Source organism: Neopsephotus bourkii, unplaced genomic scaffold, assembly GCF_033783945.1.
Source record: "Neopsephotus bourkii isolate Nb327-2 ecotype Australia unplaced genomic scaffold, CSIRO-AGI_Nbou_v1 NB_663, whole genome shotgun sequence".
Taxonomy (NCBI): Eukaryota; Metazoa; Chordata; class Aves; order Psittaciformes; family Psittacidae; genus Neopsephotus; species Neopsephotus bourkii.
In genome coordinates this window covers 644829-667521 of record NW_026901162.1, presented here as the reverse complement: position 1 = coordinate 667521, position 22693 = coordinate 644829, and the positions used below count along the sequence as shown (strand labels likewise).

General features: G+C 40.9%; 1 long non-coding RNA gene across 1 annotated transcript; it reads left to right on the top strand.

Moving 5' to 3' along the window:
• Positions 1-296: 296 nt before the first annotated feature.
• On the top strand, positions 297-6406 carry LOC133212051 (uncharacterized). The gene is made up of 3 exons (XR_009725369.1): positions 297-1354; positions 1489-1596; positions 6317-6406. It is a non-coding gene; the product is annotated as an uncharacterized LOC133212051 (long non-coding RNA).
• The last annotated feature ends 16287 nt before the right edge of the window (positions 6407-22693 follow it).

Here is a 22693-nt window from a genome sequence, read left to right as displayed (position 1 = left end):
TCTGCGGAATGGACTAAGGATACATAACAAAACTAATTGAGATTTTGTGTCTCAGCCTCTGGCTATGCAAATTTAGATGAGGAGACACTTCAGACTTTGAAAGAAATTAAGCTACTGCAACTAGTTCAATTAGTAACCTAACCAGGAAATATACAGAGGAATAGTAGAGCTCTCACCTTGAATCAGCTTTGGATCCATCCAAAAAAAGCCTTTCATATAATTTTCTCTCTTTAGAAAAAGTGTTTTGTGACAGGCTCCAAAACCAAGGAACTCAATAAACAACTAGGTGCTTGCAGATTAGATTAATTATTGTATATAATTAATTACAATATTTAGATTAATTATTGTAATCAGATATCCAATACACTTGCTAAATTTTCAAGGAAAGAAAGATGAAGAAAGGTGTGAAAGGATAATGCTGCTGCTGAGACTACATTATTTCAGGGTGCTGGAAGAATGTCCCATCTGCCTAGCTAAGTCCACAACTCCTATTTAAATTTTATGGAAGGAATCTTCTAAGTTTAGGAAGTTCACTTCACTGGGACAGGATCTCCCTCTGGATATTTCCAAAGGTACCTCCCTCTCTGCATTGCTTATGTATATAATGCAGTTGAAGTTATTTTAGATGGATTATTTTATTAGCCACCTGACATTTAAATGGAAGTTAGAGCTATTGGAACCCATTATCCATCTTCTTTGGTAAAAGCTCAGATGTTTCTTATATTTGACCTGCTAAAACATCCCAACTGAAATAGGGACATAAAAGAAGCTTTGTATCACCTCAGACTGTTCCTTCGTCCCACATCCTGCAGTACCATTCCCCAACATGAGCTACCTGTAGCTGCATTCTTCCCAGTGCATGAAGAGAAGTAGATCCTTTAGGAATGGGTTTGTCTCAAGCTACAATGCAGATCAGGAAATGCTATAGAAGATGGTGGCTTCAGGAGTCATCTAGAGATGGGACCTGTAGGGACGCAAGGACACTTGCACCACACTGCAACTTCTGCCTGGGCTGTGTACCTAAGTTCTGTTTCCAGGGAATCCATTGCACAAGAAGGTAGGGCTGGTTGTCATCCCCATCTCACTCTGCTATGCAGCTGGGACTTGACTAGTGTTTGCACCAAGATGGGATTGCAAAGGACTGTCAGTGACAAGAATACAGATTAATGACAACACAGTCCTGCACTGGTAATAGAGACTGGAGGGACAAACAAAATGTTTGCAGACAGGGACATGAAATCAGCAGAGGCTGCGTTTACACTTAGTGGAAGGATAGACATATTCAGAGAGAGAATCATCTGACCTATTTTTTATGCACCCTCCTGGCACCCAGTTATGTTCACTGACCAAAAAGGTTAAACATTTGAGACGCATAAAAGTTTGTGAGGGGACTTATTGGGAAACTGTGCTTTAGCTTCAATCCAAGGCTGTTGCAGAGGTTTGCTGGTCCTCTGTTGCCAAGAACAAGTTTCTCCTCTTTCTTCCCAGACTACTTCCTCCAAACTGAGACCAATCTATAAAAGGGGAAAGTGGGACAGAGTGACATCTCCAATCCCAACTGAATTGAGTTTTAAAGAACTGCAGTGAAAATACAAGGTACTGTTGGCAGATTATTTTACTGCTGTAGACTTTTTTTCTTTTTTTCTTTGTTTTCAATAGGATAGAATTGTATTAGCATCGAGTATCTAAAATGTAACCTGCAAGGCAGAACAAAAATAGAGAAAGTGACTGCTTGTGAAATGAATTTAGTCTGAATGTTCTTTGGTAGTGTGTAAAATTTTTTGTTACTAGAGCACTCAGCGTCAATCCAGATGCAAATAATCATTTAATAGACATTTAAGCACCTAAGAATCCATAGGCTAATTTCACTGTGAGCAGGATCAGTAAAAAGCCTTGTACTGCCTTCAGCTTCCTCTGTACATGAAGCACTCTGCAGTGGGGAGATTCTCCAGTGAGTCTGGTTTTAAATGTTCCTATTCCTCCTGCTTGCCCAGGGAAAGAAGTAGGAAAATTGTGCAAGATAACTGAACAACAGTAACAGTAATGACACTTTGCATTGAGTCATTTTGAGTAGTTAACAGGTAGTAGAAAGGATGGCAATAAAAAAATAAAGATTGAATGAATACCCATCTATCAGGTTTGTAATGAAAAGGAGTGCTGTGGTAGGGTGTGAAATGCTGTTGCTATTGTCCTGAGCTCTCCCATAAAGCATGGGATGAAATCCTACCTGGAGTGAAGTGAGGTTCCTCTTTCTTCTCCTGTACAGAAAAGTACTGTGCAAACAAAAGGATGATTATATTATCCTGTGGTCTTCCCCTGATGTCTCCAAAACTCAGTGACTTGTTGTCCTGGGTTCAGCAGTAGCAGTCATTTTTCTCTTTCTTGGTAGCTGGTGCAGTGCTGTGTTTTGACTTTCGGGCTGAGAACAGAGCTGATAACAATGATGTTTTGGTTTGGCCATCTGCCAGGGAGGAGGGAAGCTGTGAGGAAGCAGAGACAGGACACCTGACCCAAACTGACCAAACTGACACAGCACGTCATGCCCAGGATGTAACTGGGAGTTACCCAGAAGGGCTAGGTGGACAGCAGGGTTGGAGGAGGTATCGGTTGGTGCTTGGTCGGGCTGGGGGGGTGAGTTATCGGTTGCCTGGTGCTGAGGTGTTGTATTCTCTTCCCTTGTTATTTCCTTTATCATTCTTATTATTGGTGGTAGCAGTAGTGATTTGTGGTATACCTTAGTTACTAAACTGTTCTTATCTCAACCTGTGGGAGTTGCATTCTTTCTGATTCTCCTCTCTGTCCCTCCAGGAGTTGGGGGGGTGGGGGGGGGGCAAGAAGAGGGGGAGAGTGAATGAACAAGTTGTCTGGCTGGGGTTAAACCATGACATTTGTCCATCCTATTTCCACTATAAACTATCTGACAACTGGTAGATAAATGTAAGTGTCTTGCAATAAAAAGGAGAGTAAAAGCTTGTTACTAGTAAAAGCTGTCTCTTTAAAAGACATTTAGTATGATAACTGTGAGATTTCCCTTGGTGAATGTTAAAGTGTGCAAGTGTGCTGCCTAGTAGCATCCACACTCCTGCATTAGGGGTGTTGGCTGCCTGAACAGTGCACAGGAGCCATGCAGAGAGAATACCTAAGCTGGCAGGAAATGCTATAGGGGGAATGTCACTATTGCTTCTCAGGATCAGAAGTGCTAATGTTCTTGCTGGAAAGAGGTGGCTGTGTCTTTTGCTGTCTCTTTTGGTTTGTTGTTTTATTGGTTTCTCTCGCTCTCTTTTTTTATTTTTTTTTTTTTAAACTGAGTTCATAGCACAAAGCACAAGAGTGACTTTCTAAATACTAAATACCATTATTTAATGTACTGGAATTCCCAACTGACACTCCCCTAAATCACAAGAAGTGGACCTAGAAAAAAAGCTGAAGGTACTTTCTCCCCTTTTGTCTTCCTCCTCAGCCCAGAAACACGGAGTAATCACAGTGAGCATATACAAGAGACCCAAGCAGCACCCACCACATCATAGAATCACGCAATGGTTTGGGTTGGAGGTGATCTTAAAGATCATCCAGTCCCAACCCCCTGCCATGGGCAGGAACATCTTCAGTTAGACCAGGTTGCTCCAAGCCCCATTCAACCTGGCCTTGAAACGCTTCCAGGGATGGGGCATACACAGCTTCTCTGGGCAACCTGTGCCAGTGTCTCACCACGCTCACCACGCTCACAGTCTCATCTTTGAAGAAGGTTCAGGTATTTTCAGAGAGAGGGGAGAAATAAACCCAAGATCAGCACTTCCTTAGAAGGTGTGCTGACCAGGATATTATCAGATAGAATAGCAGCAAGTGAGAAGGAGAAAGCCTTGCTTCTGCTAGAGAAAGGGTCCTCAAATCTGTGTCTGAAGACATCAAGTGATCTAAATCCTGAAGGTGGAAAATGCATAGGAATATGTGTATGTCCTCATCAGGTAGCTGCTTAGCACTAATATGGTGGGGAGTATTCTGATCATGCCCAAGAAGGTATGTTTAAATGTCATAAGACTTTTACAAATGACTGAGAAAGTCTGGGTAATAACTAAGTAAATGGAAATGTTGGGAGTTTGACTGGCATCCAGATTTGTCATGAAATGAGTGGTATAGGGTCACTTGGAGAATGACTATCAAAGGTACTAGCGAGAGCAGTTTTAATATGATTTATAAAAGCATTACTTAACAGAATTTGATATCAAGGTTCACTCTATTACTTATTACATGGATGAAGCACACAAAGGAATATCTAGGTAAAACTGAGCTAAAGACAAACATAGAGACTGAAGTCACAAAGGGTAAGGGAGACCCTCCCGTTGAGTTTTGAGGTTCAGATGGGACCCCCTTGCTTTCTAAACTGCTGATGCAGCCTAGGTGTGGCTGAATTCAATCTTAGTCTCAGGCTTGGACAATTGTTTATGTCCAATGGAAGAAATACAACGAATAAAGAATCCTCCCATTGAGTCCTGAAGTTCAGAATAGACTCTCTTGTTTTCTAAACTCCTGATGGAGTCTAGATGTGGCTGGAACTAGTCTTAATCTTATACTTAGTCAACGGTACACATCTGAATACTTACAAGTGTTATTTAGCATCAGCTTGAAGTTTTAAGGTGAATTGTATAAATTTATAATTTTTTTTTAAAAGTAAATGCCGCAAGATTAGGCTTATTCCATGTTTCCTTTTGTGACTCTGATATCTCAAATACAATAAAAGTTGGCATTTGTCCATTTAATATTTTTTAAATATGTCTCTCTCTATATATATCTCATGCAAAACTTCTAAAATAATAATTATAATAAAATATTTCTTTTTGGTACCCTGAAAGTTTTGTCCTCCCATTTCACATCCTTCTGCAAGTGTCACTACTTCTGGGTACTACAAATCCAGTTACTGTGACCCATGAAATCTTACGCCTTTCTCTGCATTTTGGTTGGTTTGTTTAAGATCTGTACATGCAAAGACAGCTGTTATTTTGTTCCCAATACATAGGAGGCTGTTGTGGTAAGATACTGCACGATTTCTCTCATTGCTACTTTCATGCTGTTCTTTCTGCTTGAGATTTTCTTGCTTTAAACTTCCCTGTACAACAGCTTAAAATTAAAAGTACTGTGGGTTTTGTTGTTGTTTTTTTTTTTAATCCTTATATACAAATATTTTTAGCACAGTGCAACATAATGATACTACAAGTTATTTAGCTAAAAGAGGGCATGTAATAAAAACAATGTAGTCTTAGTTCTGTTGCATCAAACTCTAGGATCTTTTTACCTGAAGCAGCTTTTTCCTCAGTTTTCTCTGTAGGCATCGGAACATGGTAGGTACCTTCCCAGAGTGATTGATCTCCCTCTAAAATCTGAATTACTCTTGGAGATGCCTACAATTCATCATGGGCAGCATCAGAGTCTGGGATCTAATACCCTCAGTTAAGTGTCTTACATTAGAGGAAGCAATTAAGATTTTAGGTGCCCATGCTGCTACAGCTCCAAACAGCATCCTTTGTCAGTGTGGTATCTCACTAAAACAGATGACCAGATGTTTGCACACAGACCTAGAGCCTTTGCATGTTTTGCTGGTAAATGTACACTGCTGTAGACATAACAATAAATGAGAATAAACAAATAACTGCAGAAACACAGTAGGTTTTCTCCCTGTTGTAGAAAAGAGCTAGGCAAATTTTGTTTCCACTGATATTAACACCAACAACTCATTTCTATTCACAGAAATTGCCTTGATTCAGCTTGATATAGTTATAAAAGAAGCCATGCTGTTCTTTCAGACCTCTTCAGATTCAGAGATTTCAAAGAAATCAGGACAATTTTGAACATGACACACTATGTTCAATTTGATGAAACACTGCATCATTAGAGTAGTGGCTAACAACACCACAACATTTTTTCTTACATAGCCCTGCAAATGTTTGTTTATGGTTATTACTGGGATTCAAAATGAGAAAACAGTAAAGCATTCAAAAATTTGCAAGTAAATCAAATAGAAACTGACAGGTATAATTATTTTATATACTCAAAAGGAATTGATAATCTCCAAAGTGAAGAGTTCTATAAACAGATGTTTTAAATAGAAAAAACTGAAGAAATCTGCTTCTTAACATAGTAACAGCTGGTGTCCTGCAATTACCCTCTACATATTGGAGTCTGAGAACATTAGAGCCTGCTTACAGATAACTGTAAGCAATCACTGTGCAATCTGAATTTAATATTCTAGCATACTTTTATACAGCAAAAGGAAGATGTGAGCTCAGACACCAAAGCTGAGTGTTTGTCCTGGTGTGTGCAGGCACGTGAGCATCACAAAAAAAGCATTCCTGAAGATGCAGAAAAGCTGGATGCAATTCCTTTGTACTCTTCATACTGCTGGGACACTTTGACTGAACTAGAGAGAGATCCTGAGGGTTGTTTGACCTACCTGCCATGGAGGCAATTGACAAAATAGGTATTTACTTCAAGAAAAAAAAAAAGCTTCCCTGTACTTTGAGTATACACTAAGGTTCTAAGTCAGGAGTCAATGGCACGCCTAACACAGGTATGCTCAATTACTGGGGGAGAAGTCACAGGAAGCTTGTACCAGAATCTCGTTACAGAAAGCTATCCTAGTTTGAGGCTGTCAAATTCAGGATCTGAGCTTGGTTTGGGGCTCCTGAGGTACTGCAATACCATCACAAAATAATTCTTCATTTCAGTTTTGCTATTCTACAGGTAGAGTTAAAAATGAGTGTAGGAAGACTTGATAACTTTGAAATATTAATTTACTCAGGCCAATGAAGAGTGTGGTGACAACCTGGAAAGCTGAAAATTTGGCCTACAATGCACAACTACCAGTATTTTATGCCGTGTTCATTCTTTCTCTTTCTAGAGTGGAAGACAAAAGTTAGGCTACCCTACCATGACACTCTCTCATGAATGCTGTGAGCAGTGGTTCCTATTTGTGCTCCATCACTATTTCTTTATCTTAGGACCTAAAAGAAGATCAGAACAGACTTTGTGAATATTTCTTCTTGAAGAAAGGGCTTCTCAGAGAAAAGGGTTCAAAATGTGACAGTGCTGTGGGCCAGTGGGGGGTAGGCATTCAAAGGTATCCCTAGGAAAATTTGCAGTAATTCTGCACCTCAGAAACAGTATAAATGCTATGCCAGCAATGTTTATGTGTTATTTAGATCTTTCCATGTCTTGTTTATTACACTGCAGAGCTGGAGAGTGCTTCAGTTATATAGTGCTATGTCAGATGCTTACTTGGATAATAATATTGAATTCATATTGAGCTCCTGAATTCTTTACATTTCCCACTGCTTTGACACTACCCACTCATCAAGAGTATTAATTAGAAGGAAAATGTAGCTCACACCAGTCATTTATTTTCATATAGCACCTCTTGGCACAAACTTCCTAATGTCCTTTTCTCTCATTAAGATCTAATTGACTGAAAGTATTCTTTATTAAGTGGTCCATGAAATAAATTTTAATTTTAGTACAAAAGGATGTGAAAACTATTGCCTGTTTGAAATACTTTCTAGCAGTGTAGCCTGAAAAAAAGAAAAAAAAAAGAAGAGGTACATGTATCTTTAACTCACCAGGGAGATCTTGAGACAACAGCCCCCAGAAAGAACGGCTGGTATTTCATTGCCTCAGCACATGCTTTTCGTTTCCATCATGTCTTCTTCACATTTAAGACTGCTGCTTTGGAAGAAGAAGAAAGTAAAAACAACAACAACAACAACAACAACAACAATAATAATAATAATAATAATAATAAGACCAAAGTAATGAGAATGAGAAGTATATTAAAAAAGAGAGAAGAAGGAAAGGAAAAATAAATGAGTCTTTTCTGATACCAGGTGCAGTATTACTTCAAAGTAATCGCTTCAGAAAATGCTTCTGCCAGAAAACCTCTTTGCCACAAAGGAGAGGAGAATGGGAAGACAACCACAGTATCAGCTGGAATATCTTCAGTCTTACTTTTCAAATAGTCTTATTTGTTTTCACCCATACAATGCCTTCATTTAAACTTAAATCCTTTTGTGAAAATATGAAACACACAAACAGCTGGAAGCAATGGTAGGACTTGGCTTGCCATTGCTGGCACATCATGTCAGCACTTCAAAGAAGTACATTGTCACTTGTGTGGTCACACAGCGAATATAACAGTAGCACAGAAACATGTTTCCTCTCCCTCCCCCCAAGCCAATCCCTGCAAATGCCAATTTCTGTAAATCCCCTCTGAAACATTGATTGCGAACTCTTCTGTGGAAATACAGGTTTTCATGGGCACGCTTGTGGTATCAAAGCCACCCTTGTCCTGGACTGGGTGAATTTACCTTGCTTTCTCTTCATGTACATTCCTCTATGGAGTATTAAGGGCTTCTCCCTGGCCTAGCTGTCACCTGGTGATGCTGATGGAGGGGACAGGCCAATTGGATTTCCAATGTTTCACCTGTGTTTCAGTAAGCAGCACATAAGCTCGGTGCTGGTTCAGTTGCAGAAAGGACAGTACAACTGGACTGAAGTGCCTGTCTATGTGGCCACACACACCAGGCAGCCTGGCAAACAAAATCAATTATTAAAACCAGAAAAGGCCTTGTAGACAAGGCATGCCGTCACAGAGTACAGCAATGGTATTATAAATGTTGAGCAGCAATGCTGCCTTCTACCCTGCTAAAGAAGTTTAAGGTGAAAAATACTCTGGTAGACATTTCAGATTGGGATCTCTGGCAACAGGATCCATACAGCCGTTATCACTACAATAGTCCTGCATCTTTCTTATTTACCAAACCAGCATCCTGGTTAAACTGTTTACCTGGGAGAGGAAGGAGGAGTTGTTACCATGCTTGCAACCTATTACATTTTGAAAGAACAAAGCCCTGTGGGACAATATTTGTATCACTGCAAGGAGCATGTTGAGATGTAGACCTCCTGGGAGCCTCTCTGTTTAGGCATTTTATTGGTTTACTACCTTTTATTGTTTCGGGGGACGGGGTTCTTCTTCTTCTTTTTTTTTTTTCTCAGATATATATTCTTCATTGTTTAAGTAGCTTTTGCTAGCCCAGTCCTAACTTTCAGCTACTTCAGAAAGGTCTCATAAGGGAAAAGATACAGAAAACCAGCAATAATTAGAAAGTGACCAAGTGAGGCCTTAAAACAGTGTGGTGAAATACTGCTTTTATTACATGTGTTATGTGATTAGGGTTAGTGGTGCTACATAAGGCTACAAAGGTAGATTCTATGCTGAGAACATAGTTTCTAATGCCCTTGTCTTAGACTAGTGAAAGAACATTCACATTGATAAGTGGAAGAAGTTTGTAGTAGGGATGCCGGACTCCGACAAATATTCTACTTCATCTGCACATTCTTCATCATACCCAACAAAAAGTCATCATCCCAGTGGAACAAATACCATGTAAAGGCTACCAGTTAGCTGTCACCTGGGGCAACAAGGAAATCTAAGGGGAAAGCAAGTGAAAAAAACCTACTAATGACATTACAGCTGGCAGTGGTCATAATCCAAGCTGTATGCTGGTATCTGAACTGACATAGAGCTTGGATGCTGAGTGGTACCAAATATGTAAAGATCTGCTACAGTTGTTGCAAAAAGGCCTCAAGAGAAGAGACTTTCTAGTGTCAACTCAGTCTCCTTTATCTTATGACGTGGACCAAGTGAAACTATCCATATTGCTTTTTCTTGTCATATATTTCACATATTTTGGAGCCTTTAGTCCCAGTTTAGAAGCTAGGCAGCCTTGGGTTTCCTTACAAGTTCAGTTCATACTTTCTCAGAAGACAAATCTCCACCAATTCAAACCATCAATTAAACACATCCATCCCTGCTTGCAGCCACTCACCCAAACTGGAAACAGAACCTGCTTCTGCTGGACAAATAAAATGCTCCTGACAGAAGAAATGAAGGAAAGCTCCAGCTCTGTTATATCTTGTGTCTCAATGAGGAAAGGCAGAGGTCTTAGAGGAAAGGCCAGGGTATTGCACAGCCACACTGGGCCCGCAAATGAAAGGATATAGACATACTGGACTTCTGTAAGTGCAAGTGGTATCCTCTAAAAGGCCAAATGGCAATGGACGCAAAATACAGGAAAATCCACTTAAACACAGGAAAAAACCTCTTACTATGAAGATGGTCAAGTACAAGATTAGGTTGCCCAGGAAGGCTATGGAGTTCCTATCCTTGGAGATATTCAAATCTCAACCGGACACAGTTGTGGGTACTATCTCCGGCTGGCCCATCTCTGAGCAGGGGGCTAGACTGGGTGATCTCAAGAGGTGCCTCAACCTTTCTTTGATTCTCTGAAATAGAGTACACTAAATATGCTCAACTGTCCTAAATGTGGCAGAACATTCCAGAATACAAATATTTCTCCCTAAACTATGTGGATCTAAATGAAACAGACTAGAGTAGCTCCTTCCTCCAGATGAGTCCTACATCTGAGACATCTGAGACCCTGGTGCTAATCTACCTTGAGGTTTGCCTGGTGGCAGCAGCATGCAAGCAGTTTTTGCTCTGCAAAAATTTCAAAGGGGTGAGTGGGCTAGAATGCAAAGGACCAATATCATGGTCATGGCTCTGGCACCAGCTTCTGTGCACATCACTTTGCTGCTCTGCATTTCCAGGAGGGCTGCAGACTGCCTGTGGTCCAGCCTCCTGAGGTGGGCAATGGGCTGTGGGCTAGTCATCCCTGCCAGGGAAAAAGGGAGAGCAAAGCATGGCTCCCTGTCTCTCACACACCATTCCTGCTCACAGGGCACTCATGTCTAACTAACCATCCTCCCAGAGAAATCCCTCTAAGGAGAAACAACACCTGGGCACCCCTTTCACAGAAATATTGCTGGGCGTCAGGCACTTCAGTAAAAGCAGAGGGTTCTGTCTTCACGCCATGATTATGAGCATGGAGAAAAAGAGAGACATAGTTCAATTTTGCTTTTATTAGATCCTCACCTTTCTTCTTTTTTTTTCTTTTTTCTTTTTTATTTTTGTGCCAGTTTTTTAAGGGCAAGAGCCTTAGAGTGAAAGAGGGAATGAGTCACTGCAATAGCTTCTCATTAAACTAATGACAAGGCATATAAACAGAGGGAGTTCACTTGGCTAATGCTCCTACCATCTGCAATACTAAGCCACAGGAAATGAAACCAGGAAAAAGTCATGTAGGGTGACTTGGACTGGGTGTTCAATTAACCTTAAATTGGACAAGTTAACATTTGATCTGAAAACGGCAGTTAGGCATTTGCACCAGATGCCCTGTGGCTGGATAGGGTTAAAAAAGAGAAGTCAAATCAAATATCAGGATCTGTTGTCTGCACTTTTGAGCGAATATGCCTTGGGTAGTAGCACCTCTATTGAACCACACTTCCACAGGCAGGGGGTTCCTTGATGCTCTTTTTATTACCAAGTCAATTACCCAGACACTTCCTTGGGTTATGGTTGGTGCTGAACGCTTCTGAGAAACACCCTCTCAGTAAAAGCCATTATTTGGCAGTCTGACTTCATAAAAATCAACCTGCCAGAAAATAGAAATTTTGAAGGACCCCACTCTAAAGCCTCTCTTCAGAGAATACTCCATTTTCAGTAGAGAGGGAGACATAAATGATCCTTATCCAATTTGAAGAATTGCTGAGGTGAGTAGCTCAAAAGAGTACACATTCAACACCTGAGACAAGGGGGCACAAAATCACAAAATGGAATATAGAAACCTTTAGAATTAGTTTTAAGTAATGTTAAGTTTGATGGCTTCGTAACAGTAGCAATGGAAAATTACTGAGGTGCATGATACATAGAGAAAAAAATAGAGTACAACTAGAGAACATACTGAGAATTCTCACAAGATAAATCATTATAGTTGGCATAGTTCTAAGAAAACAGTCTAGAAGAACAGGACACAGGGATAAGGAGTATCTGGGAACCACAGGTGTCCAGGACGGGCTACAGTTAAACTAACTGATAAGCAGGAGGACAGGAGGATTATTATGTCTCTAGTGCTAATGAACCAATTAAACTGGTAAGAGCATCTACTGCGCATGCTTCAAAGGCTGCCCACTGTAGAAGAGGATCTGGTTCGAGACCATCTTAAGAACCTGAACATGCACAAGTCCAAGGGACCTGATGAAATCCATCCGCAGGTCCTGAAGGAGCTGGCAAATGAAGTTGCTAAGCCCCTGGCCATCATATTTAAAAAATTATGACAGTCAGGTAAAGTTCCTGATGACTGGAAAAAGGGAAATATAACCCCCATTTTCAAGAAGGGGGAAATGAATGACCCAGGTAATTACAGACCAGTCAGTCTCACCTCTGTGCCTGGCAAAATCTTGGAGCAGATTCTCCTGGAAGGCATGCTAAGGCACATGAAAAACAACAAGGTGCTTGGTGACAGCCAGCATGGCTTCACTAAGGGGAAAACCTGCCTGACCAATTTGGTGGCCTTCTATGATGGGACTATGGAACTGATGGACAGGGGTAGAGCAGTTGATGTCATCTACCTGGACTTGTGCAAAGTGTTCAACACTGTCCCACACGACATGCTTGTCTCTAAATTGGAGAGACATCAATTTGATAGGTGGAGCACTCAGTGGATAAAGAACGGGCTGGATGGCTGCATGCAAAGAGTTGTGGTCAATGGCTCAATGCCTGGCTGGAGACCACTAACAAGTGGTGTCCCTCAGGGATCGGTGTTGGGACCGGTCTTGTTCACCATCTTTGTCGCTGACATGGACAGTGGGATTGAGTGCACCCTCAACAAGTTTGCTGATGACACCAAGCTGTGTGGTTCGGTTGATATGCTGGAGGGAAGGAATGCCATCCAGAAGGACCTTGACACGTTTGTGACTTGGCTGACACCAACCTTATGAAGTTTAACCATGGCGAGTGCAAGGTCCTACACCTGGGTCGGAGCAATCCTAGACACAGCTACAGGTTGGGCAGGGAAGAGATTCAGAGCAGCCCTGTGGAGAAGGACTTGGGGGTGTTGGTCGATGAGAAACTGAACACGAGCCAGCTTCAGTGTGCGCTTGCAGCCCAGAAAGCCAGCCGTATCCTGGACTGCATCCAAAGGAGCATGACCAGCAGGTCAAAGGAGGTGATCCTGCACCTCTGCCCCTCTGCTCTCGTGGTACCTCACTTGGAGTATTGTGTGCAGTTCCGGTGTCCTCAACATAATAAGGACATGGAAGTGTTGGAACGAGTCCAGAGGAGGGCCACAAGTATGATCAAGGGACTGGAGCACCTCTCGTGTGAAGATAGGCTGATTAAGTTGGTGCTGTTCAGTCTGGAGAAGAGAAGGCTGTGTGAAGACCTCAGAGCAGCCTTCCAGTATCTGGAAGGAGCCTACAGAGATCCTGGAGAGGGACTGTCCATCAGGGACTGCAGTGATATGACAAGGGTAATGGCTCAAACTTAAACAGGGGAAGTTTAGATTGGATATAAGGAAGAAGTTCTTTACTGTGAGGGTGGTGAGGCACTGGAATAAGTTTCCTAGGTAAGTTGTGAATGCTCCATCCCTGGTGGTGTTCAAGGCAAGGCTATACAGAACCTTGGGTGGCATGGTTTATTGTGAGGTGTCCCTGCCCATGGCAGGGGGGTTGGAACTAGATAATCTTATGGTCCTTTCCAACCCTAACTGTTCTATGATTCTATGATTAAAAAAGGCTATAAAATATTAATGTACAGAAAATAACTTATTTAGAGTAAAAGTGTTCCAGGCCTACAGCATCAGCCACAGATTGCAGGAAGAACAAGAACCTTTGGTACTGAGAAAATAATACTGAAATTGTTTTTAAAATTGCAAACACTTGACAGTGTTCCAAGCAGACCCATTTTCAGAGAGTTTCCTAATTAATATTTGCCAACTTTTTAAACTGTAATTTTTAATTTAAATGAACGAGAAATGAATAATTATTTTGAAACATTTTGATGACATTTTCATTTAAATGGGGATTGGCAGTTCCTGATATGTTTGACAAAAATGTGGCTGTAGCAGTATTAATGCCAACTAGGTTTTAAGCAAAGATTTGGAGATCAAGTTTTTCTAGCAGCAACTCAATATAATTGCATAGCATAGTCCTCTCTGCCTGGTATTTTTAAGTTTTGGGGCAATTCATGTTGAAGCATCTGTTAGAGCTTTGGCAAAATAACCTAGCAACAACATAACTTTTTGTCTCATAAATACTTTAAAAATAGCTGAAGCTTCTTCATTTCTATGTCTAATGTAAAGTAAATGAGGACAAAAGTTCCTCTTATTTCCTCTCCTTTGTGTAAAGGCCAAGGATTAATAGGGAAAGAAAAATAATTTAGAATTTTAACTGTTTGTAACAGGCAGTCAGGAGAACTCACAAAGATCCTTAACAAGAGAAACCAAAAAGAGCAGAATGTTAAAACCACTAAAAACTGTATTGAAATGTGAGGCTGACACAAAACCAGCCCAACAAATTAAATAACACAAACAGGGTAGATATAGATTAAATATTAGGAAGAAGTTCTTTACAACAAGGGTGGTGAGGCACTGGCACAGGTTGCCCCAGATATATTGTGGATGTACAGATCCTGGAAGCTTTCAAGTCCAAGTTGGACACAGCTTTGAGCAACCTGGTCTTGTGGAAGGTGTCCCTACCCATGGCACGGAGGTTGGAACTGGATGAGCTTTAAGGTTCATTCCAATCCAAACCATTCTGTGATTCTAAGTAGGAGAACTTTTACAGAGAGTAACCCTCACTAACAAACCAGGCCATTGTCCTGGCAGTGGGAAAAATAATTGCAAATATTTGAAGTTGGGTGAGTGGCTATGTGGGGGGAAGGAACAGAAGTGCAGATGAGTCAGGGAAGCTGCATCCAAGGGTGGTAAGAGAGGTGTCTTATGTCCTTGATAAGGTCTTCTCTATCATATTTGAAAGACTGTGCAAACTAGGGGAGGTCTCCAACACCTCAGGAATGGTATCATCTTCAAAAACAGTCAATAGGAAATAAAAGTTGATCATCCTCACAGCAGTCCACAGGAAAATCATGGAGCAAATCCTCTTGGAGCACATTTCTGGTCAAAAGAGTGAGAAAAATGTGGTAGAGAATATAGTCAGTATGGATTTACCATGCGTAAATCATACATAATCGTTCCTAACCCGTCTGATAGCTTTCTGTGATAAAAAGCCTGGTTTTGTGGCTTAAAGAAGATGAATGGATACATTCACCTTGATTTTAGCAAGGATTTTGACAGTCTTCCACAATAATTTTGCATTCCATTGAGACACCTGTTTTGGATGAATTGGCTGGATATAAAAATGGTTGGATGATCAGGATCAGAGGGCCACAAAGTGTACTTCACCTGGATGGCTGTGACAGGTGACATACTGCAGGGGTCCTCTCCTCTTGGGATCTGTCCTAACATCTTTATCAGTGACCTGGAGGAGGCAAATAAGAGGATTTTCATCAAGATTGCAGCGAGATGACAGCAAGCTGAGGAGAATAGTTGATAGGCTTAAAAGCAGGGCTACCATCCAGAGGGACAGACAGGCTAAATTAATGGGTCAAAAGGAAAATTATGAAATGCAATGAAGACAAATGCAAAGTCCTTTGCCTGTGAAGAAAGAAGCCCCTGCAGTGATGCAGGCTGGTGGCTGCCTGGGAAGCACATCTGCAGAAGCAACTTGGGAGCAAGGCTGGACCATGAGCTGCACAGGAGCCAACAGCGTGCCATGGCAGCAAAGGTGGGCAACAGCCTCCTCCTGGGCTGCATCAACAGCAGCAGAGATGGTAGGTTGAGGGAATGGATCATCCCCTTTAATCATGTCTTGGACCATAACAGGATACTGTATTCAGCTTAGTCCACTCAGAACAAGAAAGGCAACAACCAGCTGTAGTGCCCAAATGTGTATGTTGCATCCTAGGACTTTCACTTCAACAGTCCAAAAGGACTGTGTTTGTGCATCAAACACAGCATAACCAGACAGCCAAAAGAGGCGATTATACAGCATCGGTGCAGCCTTATCTTGAATATTGTGTGTACACCTAGGTCCACAATTTAAGAAGGATGTGAATGCTCTTGAATGTGTCCAGAGGAGGACAACAAAGCTGGTGTTAAGGGCTGTAAGAAATGTCCTTTAAGGAACAGCTAAGGACTTTGGGCTTGTCTATCTTGCAGAAAAGGAAGCTGAGGGGCAATCTCATTTCCTCCTACAGATTCACAGAATCATAGAATAGTTAGGGTTGGAAAGGACCTTAAGATCATCAAGTTCCAACCCCCCCCTAAACCGTATCACATAAGGCTGTGTCCAGCCTCGCCTTGAACACCACCAGGGATGGAGCATTCACAACTTCCTTGGGCAACCCATTCCAGTGCCTCAATACCCTTACAATAAAGAATTTCCTCCTTATGTCCAATCTAAACTTCCCCTGTTTAAGTTTGAACCCATTACGCCTTGTGCTATCACTGCAGTCCCTGATGAACAGTGCCTCTCCAGCATCCCTATAGGCCTCCTTCAGATACTGGAAGGCTGCTATGAGGTGTCCACGCAGCCTTCTCTTCTCCAGCCTGAACAGTCCCAACTTTCTCAGCCTGTCTTCATACAGAAGGTGCTCCAGTCCCCTGATCATCCTTGTGGCCCTCCTCTGGACTCGTTCCAAGAATTCCATGTCCTTTTTATGTTGAGTACACTAGAACTGCATACAATACTCCAAGTGAGGTCTCACAGGAGCATAGCACAGCGGCAGGATCACCTCCTTTGACCTGCTGATCACGCTCCTTTGGATGCAGCCCAGGATATGGTTGGCTTTCTGGGCTGTGAGTATGTGATGGTTTAAGTCTAGCCGGTACCTCAGAACCACGCAGCTGCTCTCTCACTCCCCCCTTCCTCCCCCCTGCTCCCAGAGGGGTAGGGAGGAGAAGTGAAAGAATGTAACTCCCACAGGTTGAGATAAGAACAGTCCAGTAACTAAGGTATAACACAAAACCACTGCTGTTACCACTAATAATGATAAGGGAAATAACAAGGGAAGAGAATACAACCGCTCACCACCCGCCGACTGATACCCAGCCTGACTGAGCACTGATCTAACCCTTCTGGGTAACTGCCCCCAGTTTATATAGTGGGCATGATGTGCTGTGGTATGGAATACATCTTTGGTTAGTTTGGGTCAGGTGTCCTGTCTCTGTTTCCTCCCGGCTTCCCATTCTCCCTGGCAGAGCATGAGACTCAGAAAGTCCTTGGTCAGACTAAACATTACTGAGTAGCAACTGAAAACATCGGTGTTATCAGCACTGTTCCCAGGCTGAAAGTCCAAACCACAGCACTGCACCAGCTACTAAGAAGGATAAAGAATGGCTGCTACTGCTGAACCCAGGACAGAGAGCACAGTGAAGCCAGCTGCTGTTCAGTTTCTCATCACCCAACATTCTTGAGGAAGGGAAGTGGAGATGGATGTGCTGTCTGTTCTCCCTAGTATCCAGTGATAGGACACGTAAGCATGGTTCAAAGATGTGCCACTGCAGGTTTACTTGATATTAGGAAGCATGTGTTATCTGAGGGTGTGGTCAAACACTGGAATGGGCTTCCTAGTAAGTTGGTCGATGCCCTAAGCTCGTCAGTGTTAAAGAAACATTTGAATCATGCCCTTTAATGACATTCTTTAACTTCTGGTCAGTCCTGAAGTGGTCATGCGGTTAGACTAGATGAACATTTTAAGTTCCTTCTAGATGAACAATCCAATCCTTTCCTATCCTATCCTATCTCATCCCATCCCATCCCATCCAATCCTATCCAATCTTATCCTATCCTATCCTATCCTATCCTATCCTATCCTATCCTATCCTATCCTATCCTATCCTATCCTATCCTATCCTATCCTACCCTATCCTGTCCTGTCCTGTCCTGTCCTGTCCTGTCCTGTCCTATCCTATCCTATCCTATCCTATCCTATCCTATTTTACTGCTATAGGTCAGCCACAGTCAGAGGAACAAGGCCATTGGCTTTGGCTTTTTTGGCAGACAAAGGTGAAGATTTACAGAAGGATAAGAAAAGGAGGATGGCAAGATGCAGGACAAAAAAGAAACAAAGGAAGGGGCAGGACTAAATATAGAGGGTAAACCAGGGAGAAAGGAAGGAGATAGTAGAAGCAGAGACAATATCTGGAGATGTATGGTTGTGGTTGGAGTCAGAAGATGTTGGACAGAATCTGTAACTAACAGATAATCCTAAAATAGAGCTGTCCTCAATTTCTGGCACTGTTGTGCTGTCATACAATAGTCATGGAGTGCAAAAATAACCTTCATTCAACAACTTGTGCATTTTTATTACAGTACAACAGGGGAGTAGTCACCAGAGAGTAACAATGCCTGCATCACAATACAAGGTTGCATAGACAGTCTAAAATCTGGTATTTCCTAAGTGCAGTGTGTTTGCCATTAGAGTCCTCACCATTTTATGATTTTTGTAGGTTGCAAATAATAATAAAATCCTGCAGCAAGAGTTTTGTTTTACCTAACTTTCAGAAAAGGGAGTAGTGAATCTGCATGAAAACAGTTTAATATGCCCATCAGCAGAAGTTCTAACAGTAATAGAGTTCAAATACTGGTATTAAGAAGATAAAACCCCTTCCAAAAGAATTTTAGTTCCACCTGGTTTGATATGAAAGAAATTATGCTGCTATTGCTCAAAGTCCACAACTCATGTTGTACACATGTACATTTAATCTCTCTTAAACACTAGGAAAAAAAGAATATTTATTTCTGCTCACCAGGCTCAGGCTCTCCACAGCAGTACAGACCCTCTTCCCCAAAGGGAAAGGATATGATTGACAGTATGATTTCATTTCAAAGGACACAAGACAGGCTAATGCTTAAGATAACACACTCCTCAAAAAACACTGCACTCCATTTCCACAGAAAGAAGTAGAATTGGAGAAAATATATATGGAGAACTGAAGGTCCAGATGTGATAAATCCGCAATCTTCTGAATTCTGAGTCTGAGCACACATTTGCACACTTGCTGATTATGGACTTTGTCAACCAAAATATCTGATCTATGCAAGCAGTTTATTAACAAGAAGCAAAAAGAACTAACGCTGCACAGTGAGTAATGCAGTTGCTAGATTACAGTTCCTATTATCCACTGCCCCAAACAGGAGAAAGGGTGAAATTAATTGATAAAAAACAAATTCTCTTGTATGCAAATGTCAAGGTAATTGTTGAACAAGAAATGTATGATCAATAATGTCAAATAGAACAAGTAGCTCAAAAAGAATAACTTATTACAGTTTTGAATTCTAGAAACAATGAAAACGTCAAAGATGCTGATAAAAGTTTTCTTCTGCCAGAAAACTGACTTAAAAGAAATGACTTACAGAGGTTGAATTGGACCATAATTGCAGTTAAGCGCCTAATATGACTAAAGGCAATATGTTTTTCAACTTCAGAATTATCAACTGATGCACTATTGTGAAAAGACAAATTGGATCCAAAGCTGATTTTCAACATTGTTAATATTTATCTAAAAAGGAAAATTCCCTAAATGTCGAAGTAGCATTATTAATCATACATGGGTTAAGCTTCTGTAGGGGAATTCCACACAGGATTACCACTTCAACCTTTTAAATTCTGGACATGTTTTTAAGGTGAATGAGTAGATGAACTGAAAATAAAAACCCCACATATTTAAAAATATTATTGATTATTCATTAAATACTCTTAGTGCTCTTAGTAAGTGTGAACACCTGATTTGAGACAGTTTGTTCATGCCTTTTGTTATTTATGAACAATATTTTCCCTGAAGTTTTTTGGTGAATGAAATGCTAGGATTAGAAATCTTCAAAAATGGATTGACAAAAGACAATAATCTGATCTATAAAACATACCAGTTTCATGTGTGTCTATGCTGAATGCTTACATTGACATTTTAATCAGCTTGAGATGGTTCTTGATTGAAATTTAACCATTTGTTTCACAGGTGGATTTTAAGGAGAAAAAGTACAATCAGGTTAATTAATCAAATATGATACAGTGGGTAAGAAAAAGGCTAGTAACATAACTGGATTTCACATGAATCTGTCCATATATAAATCCCAACACTGTAATTACAGAGAATTCAGAAGATCATCAAGCAAGGCAGCTTATCACATGACACTCACTTGTCACCATATTTGAATGAAGACATGAAGTTCACATTAGAATAGGGCAAGAAGTTATTTTCTTAGTTTCTCGTTTTTGAAATATTTTAAATTCTGCTCCCAAACTAGGTCAAAACCCAAGAACTTCAAAGTGAGCAAAAGAAACAAACAATCCCCCTCCCCAGCAAATCTAGCTTTAGAGCAGTGGAAATGTTTACTTTTATGTTGATCTTTTTCATAATAAATCTTACTTTTTACTGTAGTTACATTTCAGAAGGAGAACATTTCTGAAATGAGAAAGAAGAGCATTTCATTTTGAAGGTACTGGAACAAAATATTAAACAAATGTCAAATCTTTCTGATGTGGAAAAAACCTTGAAAGCAATCCTTTGTCATAAAAAAGTTGAGTTTTGACAAATTAGCATTTTCAAACTGAAAGAAAAAAAATATTTCTTGTAAATCACATTCAGCTCTGCAAATTTCTAGGATGCATTGCAATGAACTGCTTCTTGTGTAATTATGTATGTGCATAAGGAAAGAAACTAGCCCCAGGCTGATAGCCAGATGGCCTTCCATGATCTTCGGATTTCTAAATGTGCAAAATAAACAAAATGAAGGCCAGTAAAAGAAGTCCTTCCATTGTAATATCCCTTTCAGGGAGTTTTGAAAATGTTTTTTTTTTTCTTGATTCTGGCTGGAATACAAGAGAGATGACTAACAGAATATGTCCATTATTAAATAAATTAATTGCCTGAGTTATCCCCATTACTTTCCAATATATGTATTCAATTACACATCTATTAGTGGGTGTATTTCATTTGTGGAAGAAGATACCACAACTTGAAGAAATATGATCCGAGAGCTTAATCAGCCATCTAAGTACTTGTGAATAATTTGCAAGTATAATGAATTAGTTTTTTCTCTTTACTTACAACTTTATGCCCCCAATAATTGCAGTACTTAAGTAGAAATGGGAGCCGCATGTGGCCCTGTATCCCAACAGTAGTCATCAAGTTGCATCAGATTGCACAAGTGCCGAGGTTAGTTAGCTCGGAGAGAGCTGGCCTCTGCCACTTGCTGTTTGGTAAAACACTGAACATCTTCATGAGGTAGCAGCTGGATTGTTCATGAAAGCAAACCTGGGCCCAAAAACTCTGCCAGTTTTCCACCTTTCTAATTGTGGATTTCCAAGGAATTCATCAAAATACCCCAAACACAAAGTCCAGAGTAGCCTATATATAACACTGATGAGGTGGTTTCACAATCACTTCTTTGTTGAAGCTCAGCAAGACAGTGCTCTAGTTCTGCTGAACTCCAGTCCATCCCAAGGTAAGCCCTCTTTGGCAGGGATGGGGAAGGGGCTAGCATGGGGCTGGCATAAGGCAAGCCATGCCAGGGCACTCCTTCCTCCCTTGAGCCACTTGGATCTTTGCTGTTCTTTTTCTATACATGCAGTTTATAAAATACAGCTGCTCAGGAAAATGGGATGTCAGTGGCTATTGCACTCTGTATTTTCTTCTTTCTGCAGATGGAAATTTCTTATCAGTCTGATGCACAAAATGGGAGGCAGAGCAGCATGCTATCAGAGTTGGCAGGCTGAAGGAGTGGAAGATGTCTCATCATATGCCACTTAGGACAAGAGAGAAATGGCACACGATGGAGCAGTTACAAGGTAACTTTCATCATAAAGAACTCTGGAAAGGAAATCTGGCTGACAACAAATGGATTGGAAGTAGGAGGGAACTCCATTCAGTCACCACAGTCACTTTTTATCTTCCAGGAAAATACATCTGGAGAGAAGGAGGGGATGGAAGACTAGAGCTTGCTGAGAGCAGAGAGTCGGCTCAGGCAGTGAGAGGGCAATGCCATCCAGTCATCAAGTGCGTCGCAGAAGGAGAATTTACAAGGTATTTTTACAGTATGCTTTCACATTTATCTGTCCCATATGATAAAATAAGAATAAACCCTCTTTACTACTGTTTTGTTCTCATTTATCTATGTGCTTATACAGCACAGTTGACATGGCTCTATAAACAATGTTCTGTGGCCAACTACTGCACTGATGAATCTGTAAAATATGTGGCAAAGCAACAGGTGAATGATGTTTTTAAAGCCACTAAATTTTTATGTTGAGTTTTAATTCAGAACAGGTTTCTTCTCATTATCACTATTATTATTACCATTATCTTCATGATTGTGACATATAGAGGTTGTCACAGAATAAAATATGTCCCTTGCCCCACAGGAGGTCAGGCTTTAAGTTAAAGACAAGAAACTATTAATAACACCGGAAAGGTAAAGAGGGATGTTCAAGGAAACAAGTGCTGATTGATGGGAGGGGATATCAGGTTCCCAGAGAAAGGACAAGCTTTTCCAAAATTTTATTTGTAGATACAATGCAATATATAGTTAGAAGGATTATTCTGAATGACAGCAAGATAGAAGATGTTTACAGCGTTATCTTCGCAGCATGGGTGAGAATGGAATGTGTGTGGAATTTAGTAAGCAAGAGATTGGAAAAATCCACGACACCATAGAGCAATCAAAGATAGCAGCGGACTTCAAAGAACTG